Source organism: Opisthocomus hoazin, unplaced genomic scaffold (assembly GCF_030867145.1).
Source record: "Opisthocomus hoazin isolate bOpiHoa1 unplaced genomic scaffold, bOpiHoa1.hap1 HAP1_SCAFFOLD_179, whole genome shotgun sequence".
Lineage (NCBI taxonomy): Eukaryota > Metazoa > Chordata > Aves > Opisthocomiformes > Opisthocomidae > Opisthocomus > Opisthocomus hoazin.
The window spans coordinates 97,501-107,500 of record NW_027448951.1 but is presented as its reverse complement, the minus strand read 5'-3'; positions in this window follow the sequence as shown (position 1 = coordinate 107,500).

The following is a 10,000-nucleotide window of genomic DNA, read 5'->3' as shown; positions in this document are numbered from 1 at the left end:
CCGAAGGCGGGGCGGCGTCTGTGTTTCAAAAGCGGAAAAAAAATAAAAAAGCAACAAAAACCAAAAAATTCCCGCCGCCCCGCCCCCCCCCACCCCACCCCCCCCCCCCCACCTCCCCCCCGTGCAGGCACCCCTGCAAACGGGCCTCCGGCACGGCAGCCCGGCCGCCGCACCCCCACCCGCAAGCCCCCCCCCCACCGCCGCCCCGGCCGAGAGCGCACAAGCAGCCCCTGCCGCCGCCCCCCCCCACCCCCCCCCCCGGTGCGGGCACCCCTGCATACGGGCCTCCGGCACGGCCGCTCCGCTGCCCCCCCCCCCACCCCGCCACCCCCCCACCGCCGCCCCGGCCGAGAGCGCACAAGCAGCCCTGCCGCCGCCCCCCCCCCCCCCCCCCCCCCCCCGACTCAAACCTCAATCTTCTCGGAAAAGAGGCCCCGTCCCCAGCCTACCTCAGCGCAAGGCTCCCCGCCTGCTCCTCGACCCCGTCTCTCAGTCTCTGTCTCCCCCTTCTGCCGCGGGGAAGCGCCCGCCCCTTGCCGGCGGGTGGGCGGGGCGGGCCGGCTCGGGTTCCGGTTGCTAAGCAGCAGGGTGGCACTCGTTGACCCCGGGCGCCGCTCCGTCTGCCGATGGGCGGGCCGGTGCTGCTCTCAAGAACTTTTTGTAACTGTTTCCCTGCTCTGCTTTGGTTTTGTTTTTTTTTTCTCGCCCACCGTCAGAACCGATGCAGAGTAAGAAAGCCTTCAGCGAGACAGTCCGGCCAAGCTTAGCGCCTTCCACTAGATACGGCGAAGTCTCGGAAACGGGGGGTGGCGAGGGGAATTTCAGGCGCGCGCCGCCTCCCCCCTCCTGCACCACCCCCCCCCCCGCAAGCGACGGGAAGGGGCGCCGCTTTCCATCAGCTCGGCTGAAACGCCCGAGGACGGGGCGGCGTCTCTGTTTCAAAAGCGGAAAAAGAAATAAAAAAGCAACAAAAACCAAAAAATTTCCCGCCGCCCCACCCCCCAACCCACCCCCGTGCAGGCACCCCTGCAAACGGGCCTCCGGCAGGGCCGGCCTGCCGCCCCCAGCCACCCCCCCGCAAGCCCCCCCACCGCCGCCCCGGCTGAGAGAGCACAGGCAGCCCGCCGCCGCCCCTTCCCACCACCGTGCAGGCACCCCTGCATACGGGCCTCCGGCAGGGCCGGCCTGCCGCCCCAGCCACCCCCCGCAAGCCCCCCCACCGCCGCCCCGGCTGAGAGAGCACAGGCAGCCCGCCGCCGGCCCTTCCCACCCCGTGCAGGCACCCCTGCATAGGGGCCTCCGCAGGGCCGGCCTGCCGCCCCCAGCCACCCCCCGCAAGCCCCCCCACCGCCGCCCCGGCTGAGAGAGCACAGGAACCCCCGCCGCCGGCCCTTCCCACCCCGTGCAGGCACCCCTGCATACGGGCCTCCGGCAGGGCCGGCCTGCCGCCCCCAGCCACCCCCCGCAAGCCCCCCCACCGCCGCCCCGGCTCAGAGAGCACAGGCACCCCGCCGCCGCCCCTTCCCACCCCGTGCAGGCACCCCTGCATACGGGCCTCCGGCAGGGCCGGCCTGCCGCCCCCAGCCACCCCCCGCAAGCCCCCCCCACCGCCGCCCCGGCTCAGAGAGCACAGGCAGCCCGCCGCAGGCCCACCCACCCCGTGCAGGCACCCCTGCATACGGGCCTCCGGCAGGGCCGGCCTGCCGACCCCAGCCATCCCCCGCAAGCCCCTCCACCGCCGCCCCCCGACTGAGACAGCACAGGCAGCCCGCCGCCGGCCCTTCCCACCCCGTGCAGGCACCCCTGCATACGGGCCTCCGGCAGGGCCGGCCTGCCGCCCCCAGCCACCCCCCGCAAGCCCCCCCACCGCCGCCCCCGGCTCAGAGAGCACAGTCACCCCGCCGCCCGCCCCTTCCCACCCCGTGCAGGCACCCCTGCATACGGGCCTCCGGCAGGGCCGGCCTGCCGCCCCCAGCCACCCCCCGCAAGCCCCCCCCACCGCCGCCCCGGCTCAGAGCGCACAGGCAGCCCCTGCCGCCGGCCCTTCCCACCCCGTGCAGGCACCCCTGCATACGGGCCTCCGGCAGGGCGGCCTGCCGCCCCCAGCCACCCCCCGCAACCCCCCCCACCGCCGCCCCGGCTGAGAGATCACAGGCAGCCCGCCGCCGGCCCTTCCCACCCCGTGCAGGCACCCCTGCATACGGGCCTCCGGCAGGGCCGGCCTGCCGACCCCAGCCACCCCCCGCAAGCCCCCCCCCACCGCCGCCCCGGCTCAGAGAGCACAGGCAGCCCGCCGCAGGCCCACCCACCCCGTGCAGGCACCCCTGCATACGGGCCTCCGGCAGGGCCGGCCTGCCGACCCCAGCCACCCCCCGCAAGCCCCCCCACCGCCGCCCCGACTGAGACAGCACAGGCAGCCCGCCGCCGGCCCTTCCCACCCCGTGCAGGCACCCCTGCATACGGGCCTCCGGCAGGGCCGGCCTGCCGCCCCCAGCCACCCCCCGCAACCCCCCCCACCGCCGCCCCGGCTGAGAGAGCACAGGCAGCCCGCCGCCGGCCCTTCCCACCCCGTGCAGGCACCCCTGCATACGGGCCTCCGGCAGGGCCGGCCTGCCGCCCCCAGCCACCCCCCACAAGCCCCCCCACCGCCGCCCCGGCTGAGACAGCACAGGCAGCCCGCCGCCGGCCCTTCCCACCCAGTGCAGGCACCCCTGCATACGGGCCTCCGGCAGGGCCGGCCTGCCGCCCCCAGCCACCCCCCGCAAGCCCCCCCACCGCCGCCCCGGCTGAGAGAGCACAGGCAGCCCGCCGCCGGCCCTTCTCACCCCGTGCAGGCACCCCTGCATACGGGCCTCCGGCAGGGCCGGCCTGCCGCCCCCAGCCACCCGCCACAGGCCCCCCCACCGCCGCCCCGGCTGAGACAGCACAGGCAGCCCGCCGCCGGCCCTTCCCACCCCGTGCAGGCACCCCTGCATACGGGCCTCCGGCAGGGCCGGCCTGCCGCCCCAGCCACCCCCCGCAACCCCCCCCACCGCCGCCCCGGCTGAGAGAGCACAGGCAGCCCGCCGCCGGCCCTTCCCACCCCGTGCAGGCACCCCTGCATACGGGCCTCCGGCAGGGCCGGCCTGCCGCCCACAGCCACCCCCGCAACCCCCCCCACCGCCGCCCCGGCTGAGAGGGCACAGGCAGCCCGCCGCCGGCCCTTCCCACCCCGTGCAGGCACCCCTGCATACGGGCCTCCGGCAGGGCCGGCCTGCCGACCCCCAGCCACCCCCCGCAAGCCCCCCCCACCGCCGCCCCGGCTCAGAGAGCACAGGCAGCCCGCCGCAGGCCCACCCACCCCGTGCAGGCACCCCTGCATACGGGCCTCCGGCAGGGCCGGCCTGCCGACCCCAGCCACCCCCCGCAAGCCCCCCCACCGCCGCCCCGACTGAGACAGCACAGGCAGCCCGCCGCCGGCCCTTCCCACCCCGTGCAGGCACCCCTGCATACGGGCCTCCGGCAGGGCCGGCCTGCCGCCCCCAGCCACCCCCCGCAACCCCCCCCACCGCCGCCCCGGCTGAGAGAGCACAGGCAGCCCGCCGCCGGCCCTTCCCACCCCGTGCAGGCACCCCTGCATACGGGCCTCCGGCAGGGCCGGCCTGCCGCCCCCAGCCACCCCTTGCAAGCCCCCCCACCGCCGCCCCGGCTGAGACAGCACAGGCAGCCCGCCGCCGGCCCTTCCCACCCCGTGCAGGCACCCCTGCATACGGGCCTCCGGCAGGGCCGGCCTGCCGACCCCAGCCACCCCTCCGCAAGCCCCCCCACCGCCGCCCCGGCTCAGAGAGCACAGGCAGCCCGCCGCCGGCCCTTCCCACCCCGTGCAGGCACCCCTGCATACGGGCCTCCGGCAGGGCCGGCCTGCCGCCCCCAGCCACCCGCCGCAGGCCCCCCCACCGCCGCCCCGGCTGAGACAGCAGAGGCAGCCCGCCGCTGCCCCTTCCCACCCCGTGCAGGCACCCCTGCATACGGGCCTCCGGCAGGGCCGGCCTGCCGCCCCCAGCCACCCCCCACAAGCCCCCCCACCGCCGCCTCGGCTGAGAGAGCACAGGCACCCCGCCGCCGGCCCTTCCTACCCCGTGCAGGCACCCCTGCATACGGGCCTCCGGCCGGGCCGGCCTGCCGCCCCCAGCCACCCCCCACAAGCCCCCCCACCGCCGCCCCGGCTGAGACAGCACAGGCAGCCCGCCGCCGCCCCTTCCCACCCCGTGCAGGCACCCCTGCATACGGGCCTCCGGCAGGACCGGCCTGCCGCCCCCAGACAACCCCCGCAAGCCCCCCCACCGCCGCCCCGGCTGAGAGAGCACAGGCACCCCGCCGCCGCCCCTTCCCACCCCGTGCAGGCACCCCTGCATACGGGCCTCCGGCAGGGCCGGCCTGCCGCCCCCAGCCACCCCCCGCAAGCCCCCCCCACCGCCGCCCCGGCTCAGAGAGCACAGGCAGCCCGCCGCAGGCCCACCCACCCCGTGCAGGCACCCCTGCATACGGGCCTCCGGCAGGGCCGGCCTGCCGACCCCAGCCACCCCCCGCAAGCCCCCCCCACCGCCGCCCCGGCTCAGAGAGCACAGGCAGCCCGCCGCAGGCCCACCCACCCCGTGCAGGCACCCCTGCATACGGGCCTCCGGCAGGGCCGGCCTGCCGACCCCAGCCACCCCCCGCAAGCCCCCCCACCGCCGCCCCGGCTGAGAGAGCACAGGCAGCCCGCCGCCGCCCCTTCCCACCCCGTGCAGGCACCCCTGCATACGGGCCTCCGGCAGGGCCGGCCTGCCGACCCCAGCCACCCCCCGCAAGCCCCCCCACCGCCGCCCCTGCTGAGAGAGCAGAGGCAGCCCGCCGCCGCCCCTTCCCACCCCGTGCAGGCACCCCTGCATACGGGCCTCCGGCAGGGCCGGCCTGCCGCCCCCAGCCACCCCCCGCAAGCCCCCCCACCGCCGCCCCGGCTGAGAGAGCACAGGCAGCCCGCCGCCGGCCCTTCCCACCCCGTGCAGGCACCCCTGCATAGGGGCCTCCGGCAGGGCCGGCCTGCCGCCCCCAGCCACCCCCCGCAAGCCCCCCCACCGCCGCCCCGGCTGAGAGAGCACAGGCAGCCCGCCGCCGCCCCTTCCCACCCCGTGCAGGCACCCCTGCATACGGGCCTCCGGCAGGGCCGGCCTGCCGCCCCCAGCCACCCCCCACAAGCCCCCCCACCGCCGCCCCGGCTGAGACAGCACAGGCACCCCGCCGCCGCCCCTTCCCACCCCGTGCAGGCACCCCTGCATACGGGCCTCCGGCACGGCCGGCCTGCCGCCCCCAGCCACCCCCCACAAGCCCCCCCACCGCCGCCCCGGCTGAGAGAGCACAGGCAGCCCGCCGCCGGCCCTTCCCACCCCGTGCAGGCACCCCTGCATAGGGGCCTCCGGCAGGGCCGGCCTGCCGCCCCCAGCCACCCCCCACAAGCCCCCCCACCGCCGCCCCGGCTGAGACAGCACAGGCACCCCGCCGCCGCCCCTTCCCACCCCGTGCAGGCACCCCTGCATACGGGCCTCCGGCACGGCCGGCCTGCCGCCCCCAGCCACCCCCCACAAGCCCCCCCACCGCCGCCCCGGCTGAGAGAGCACAGGCAGCCCGCCGCCGGCCCTTCCCACCCCGTGCAGGCACCCCTGCATACGGGCCTCCGGCAGGGCCGGCCTGCCGACCCCAGCCACCCCCCGCAAGCCCCCCCCACCGCCGCCCCGGCTCAGAGAGCACAGGCAGCCCGCCGCAGGCCCACCCACCCCGTGCAGGCACCCCTGCATACGGGCCTCCGGCAGGGCCGGCCTGCCGACCCCAGCCACCCCCCGCAAGCCCCCCCACCGCCGCCCCGACTGAGACAGCACAGGCAGCCCGCCGCCGGCCCTTCCCACCCCGTGCAGGCACCCCTGCATACGGGCCTCCGGCAGGGCCGGCCTGCCGCCCCCAGCCACCCCCCGCAACCCCCCCCACCGCCGCCCCGGCTGAGAGAGCACAGGCACCCCGCCGCCGCCCCTTCCCACCCCGTGCAGGCACCCCTGCATACGGGCCTCCGGCAGGGCCGGCCTGCCGACCCCAGCCACCCCCCGCAAGCCCCCCCACCGCCGCCCCGGCTGAGAGAGCACAGGCAGCCCGCCGCCGGCCCTTCCCACCCCGTGCAGGCACCCCTGCATACGGGCCTCCAGCACGGGCGACCCGCTCTGTCCGCAGGGAGGACAGGTCTACCCCTTCTGCCGGCAGGGAGGCCAGGTCTACCCCTTCTGCCGGCAGGGAGGCCAGGTCTAACCGTTTTACCTGCAGGGAGGCCAGGTCTACCCGTTCTGGCGGCAGGGAGACCAGGTCTACCCGTTCTGCCGGCAGGGATGCCAGGTCTACCCGTTTTACCGGCAGGGAGGCCAGGTCTACCCGTATTGCCGGCAGGGAGGCCAGGTCTACCCGTTTTACCGGCAGGGATGCCAGGTCTACCCGTTTTACCGGCAGGGAGACCAGGTCTACCCGTTTTGCCGGCAGGGATGCCAGGTCTACCCGTTTTACCTGCAGGGATGCCAGGTCTACCCGTTTTACCGGCAGGGAGGCCAGGTCTACCCGTTCTGCCGGCAGGGAGGCCAGGTCTACCCGTTCTAGCGGCAGGGAGACCAGGTCTACCCATTTACCGGCAGGGAGACCAGGTCTACCCGTTTTGCCGGCAGGGATGCCAGGTCTACCCGTTTTGCCGGCAGGGATAACAGGTCTACCCGTTTTACCTGCAGGGAGGCCAGGTCTACCCGTTTTACCGGCAGGGAGACCAGGTCTACCCGTTTTGCCGGCAGGGATGCCAGGTCTACCCGTTCTGGCGGCAGGGAGACCAGGTCTACCCGTTCTGCCGGCAGGGATGCCAGGTCTACCCGTTTTACCTGCACGGAGACCAGGTCTACCCGTTTTACCGGCAGGGAGGCCAGGTCTACCCGTTCTGGCGGCAGGGAGAACAGGTCTACCCTTTTTGCCGGCAGGGAGACCAGGTCTACCCGTTTTACCGGCAGGGATGCCAGGTCTACCCGTTCTGGCTGCAGGGAGACCAGGTCTACCCGTTTTGCCGGCAGGGATAACAGGTCTACCCGTTTTACCTGCAGGGAGACCAGGTCTACCCGTTTTACCGGCAGGGAGACCAGGTCTACCCGTTTTGCCGGCAGGGATGCCAGGTCTACCCGCTTCCGGCAGGGATGCCAGGTCTACCCGTTTTACCGGCAGGGAGGCCAGGTCTACCCGTTTTACCTGCAGGGAGAACAGGTCTACCCGTTTTACCGGCAGGGATGCCAGGTCTACCCGCTTCCGGCAGGGATGCCAGGTCTACCCGGTTCCAGGCAGGGAGGCCTCGTCTACCCGTTCTGCCGGCAGGGAGGCCAGGTCTACCCGTTTTACCGTCCGCCGGGTCCGGTGTGCCCGATGTGGCCGCCGGAGCTGCCGGCGGAAAGGGATGCCTCGTCTACCTCGCTCCGGCGGGACTTTGGCTCCACCGCGGTTCTGGCAGGTAGACGTCTTGCCCGGTTCTTCTTCGGAGCTGCCGAAGGGGTCGCTGCTTTGCGCTGCCTCCAGTTACGTCATGGTAAGAGTCGGCGGCGCTCGCGCGCCTCCCCGCTGGGGGAAGACGGTTCTCTTCGAGCCCGCCGGGGCCGGGGACCTCGCTGTCCGTATACTAGGGCAGAGGGCTGGCGCTCGCGGACCAGCGCCATCGAACCGCTGCAGCTACTCGCGGTTCAGCCGGCAGACTCGGGCGTTGCACGGCGGCTGTGGCCGTGGCCGTTCTGCCTCCTACCTATCGCGCACGGCGCTTCCGACTGCCAGAAGCCGCGCGAAGCCGCTGCTTGCCCGCAGGCTCCGGTGGCCGTTGCCGACTGGAGCGAGGGCTCCAAGAGGGGTTTCTCCAGGGCCGGGCCGAGACGGGCGGCGGTCGCCGGCACTCGAACGCTTGTCACCCGCGGCTCAGCCGGCAGACTCGGGCGTTGCCCGGCGGCCCTGGCCGTGGCCGTTCTGCCTCCTACCTATCGCGCACGGCGCTTCCGACTGCCAGAAGCCGCGCGAAGCCGCTGCTTGCCCGCAGGCTCCGGTGGCCGTTGCCGACTGGAGCGAGGGCTCCAAGAGGGGTTTCTCCAGGGCCGGGCCGAGACGGGCGGCGGTCGCCGGCACTCGAACGCTTGTCACCCGCGGCTCAGCCGGCAGACTCGGGCGTTGCCCGGCGGCCCTGGCCGTGGCCGTTCTGCCTCCTACCTATCGCGCACGGCGCTTCCGACTGCCAGAAGCCGCGCGAAGCCGCTGCTTGCCCGCAGGCTCCGGTGGCCGTTGCCGACTGGAGCGAGGGCTCCAAGAGGGGTTTCTCCAGGGCCGGGCCGAGACGGGCGGCGGTCGCCGGCACTCGAACGCTTGTCACCCGCGGCTCAGCCGGCAGACTCGGGCGTTGCCCGGCGGCCCTGGCCGTGGCCGTTCTGCCTCCTACCTATCGCGCACGGCGCTTCCGACTGCCAGAAGCCGCGCGAAGCCGCTGCTTGCCCGCAGGCTCCGGTGGCCGTTGCCGACTGGAGCGAGGGCTCCAAGAGGGGTTTCTCCAGGGCCGGGCCGAGACGGGCGGCGGTCGCCGGCACTCGAACGCTTGTCACCCGCGGCTCAGCCGGCAGACTCGGGCGTTGCCCGGCGGCCCTGGCCGTGGCCGTTCTGCCTCCTACCTATCGCGCACGGCGCTTCCGACTGCCAGAAGCCGCGCGAAGCCGCTGCTTGCCCGCAGGCTCCGGTGGCCGTTGCCGACTGGAGCGAGGGCTCCAAGAGGGGTTTCTCCAGGGCCGGGCCGAGACGGGCGGCGGTCGCCGGCACTCGAACGCTTGTCAGCCGCGGCTCAGCCGGCAGACTCGGGCGTTGCCCGGCGGCCCTGGCCGTGGCCGTTCTGCCTCCTACCTATCGCGCACGGCGCTTCCGACTGCCAGAAGCCGCGCGAAGCCGCTGCTTGCCCGCAGGCTCCGGTGGCCGTTGCCGACTGGAGCGAGGGCTCCAAGAGGGGTTTCTCCAGGGCCGGGCCGAGACGGGCGGCGGTCGCCGGCACTCGAACGCTTGTCACCCGCGGCTCAGCCGGCAGACTCGGGCGTTGCCCGGCGGCCCTGGCCGTGGCCGTTCTGCCTCCTACCTATCGCGCACGGCGCTTCCGACTGCCAGAAGCCGCGCGAAGCCGCTGCTTGCCCGCAGGCTCCGGTGGCCGTTGCCGACTGGAGCGAGGGCTCCAAGAGGGGTTTCTCCAGGGCCGGGCCGAGACGGGCGGCGGTCTCCGGCACTCGAACGCTTGTAGGGCCGGGGTTTGGGAGTGGAGCCTGCCGTGGCTCCCCCCCCCCACGCCCGTTAACAGCAGCCGTCCGCGGGCACGTTGCAGAGAAGCCTCTACGGCAGTCCGGCTCTGCCGGTGGCCAAGCCGCGTTGGGCTTCTGCTGTCGACGCTGCCCGCTCGCTCGCTCGCTCGCACGCAGGGCCCCGCGCCTGTGCTGCCCAGCCCTGCCCGAGGTTCGGGGTTCGGGGGCCGGCGCGCGCGGCCGTCGCTGTCCCAGGAACCGTGGCCGTGGGGCCTCCGCTTCTCCTCCGTTCCCCTTCCCTTTCCTGATCGATGAGGCTTTTCGGGTGGCGTCGGAGAGGGCCCCCGGCGGGCCGGGTCTTCCGTACTCCCCGTCATAGGGAGCCACGGCGGGGCTCCGGTGTTCGGGCCGGGCGGTCTCCTTTCCAATGTCGCTTCCCGTCTCGTGCGAGGTGTTGTCCCCTTCCCTCCGAGCGGCGCGGACCGTGACGAGCAAAGAGACGGCGGTGGTGGAAGCGGCGGGGCGCGTGCCTCCCCGTGTCACCCCGCACCCCCCCCATCCCGCTACCTGCTCGGTTGGGGTTCCTCGGGCTTCTTTACCGAACCGGGCTGTGTGACGGCCGCGCGGCCCCGCGAGCCCTCAGGTGTCCTAAAGCACGCCAGGCGCCG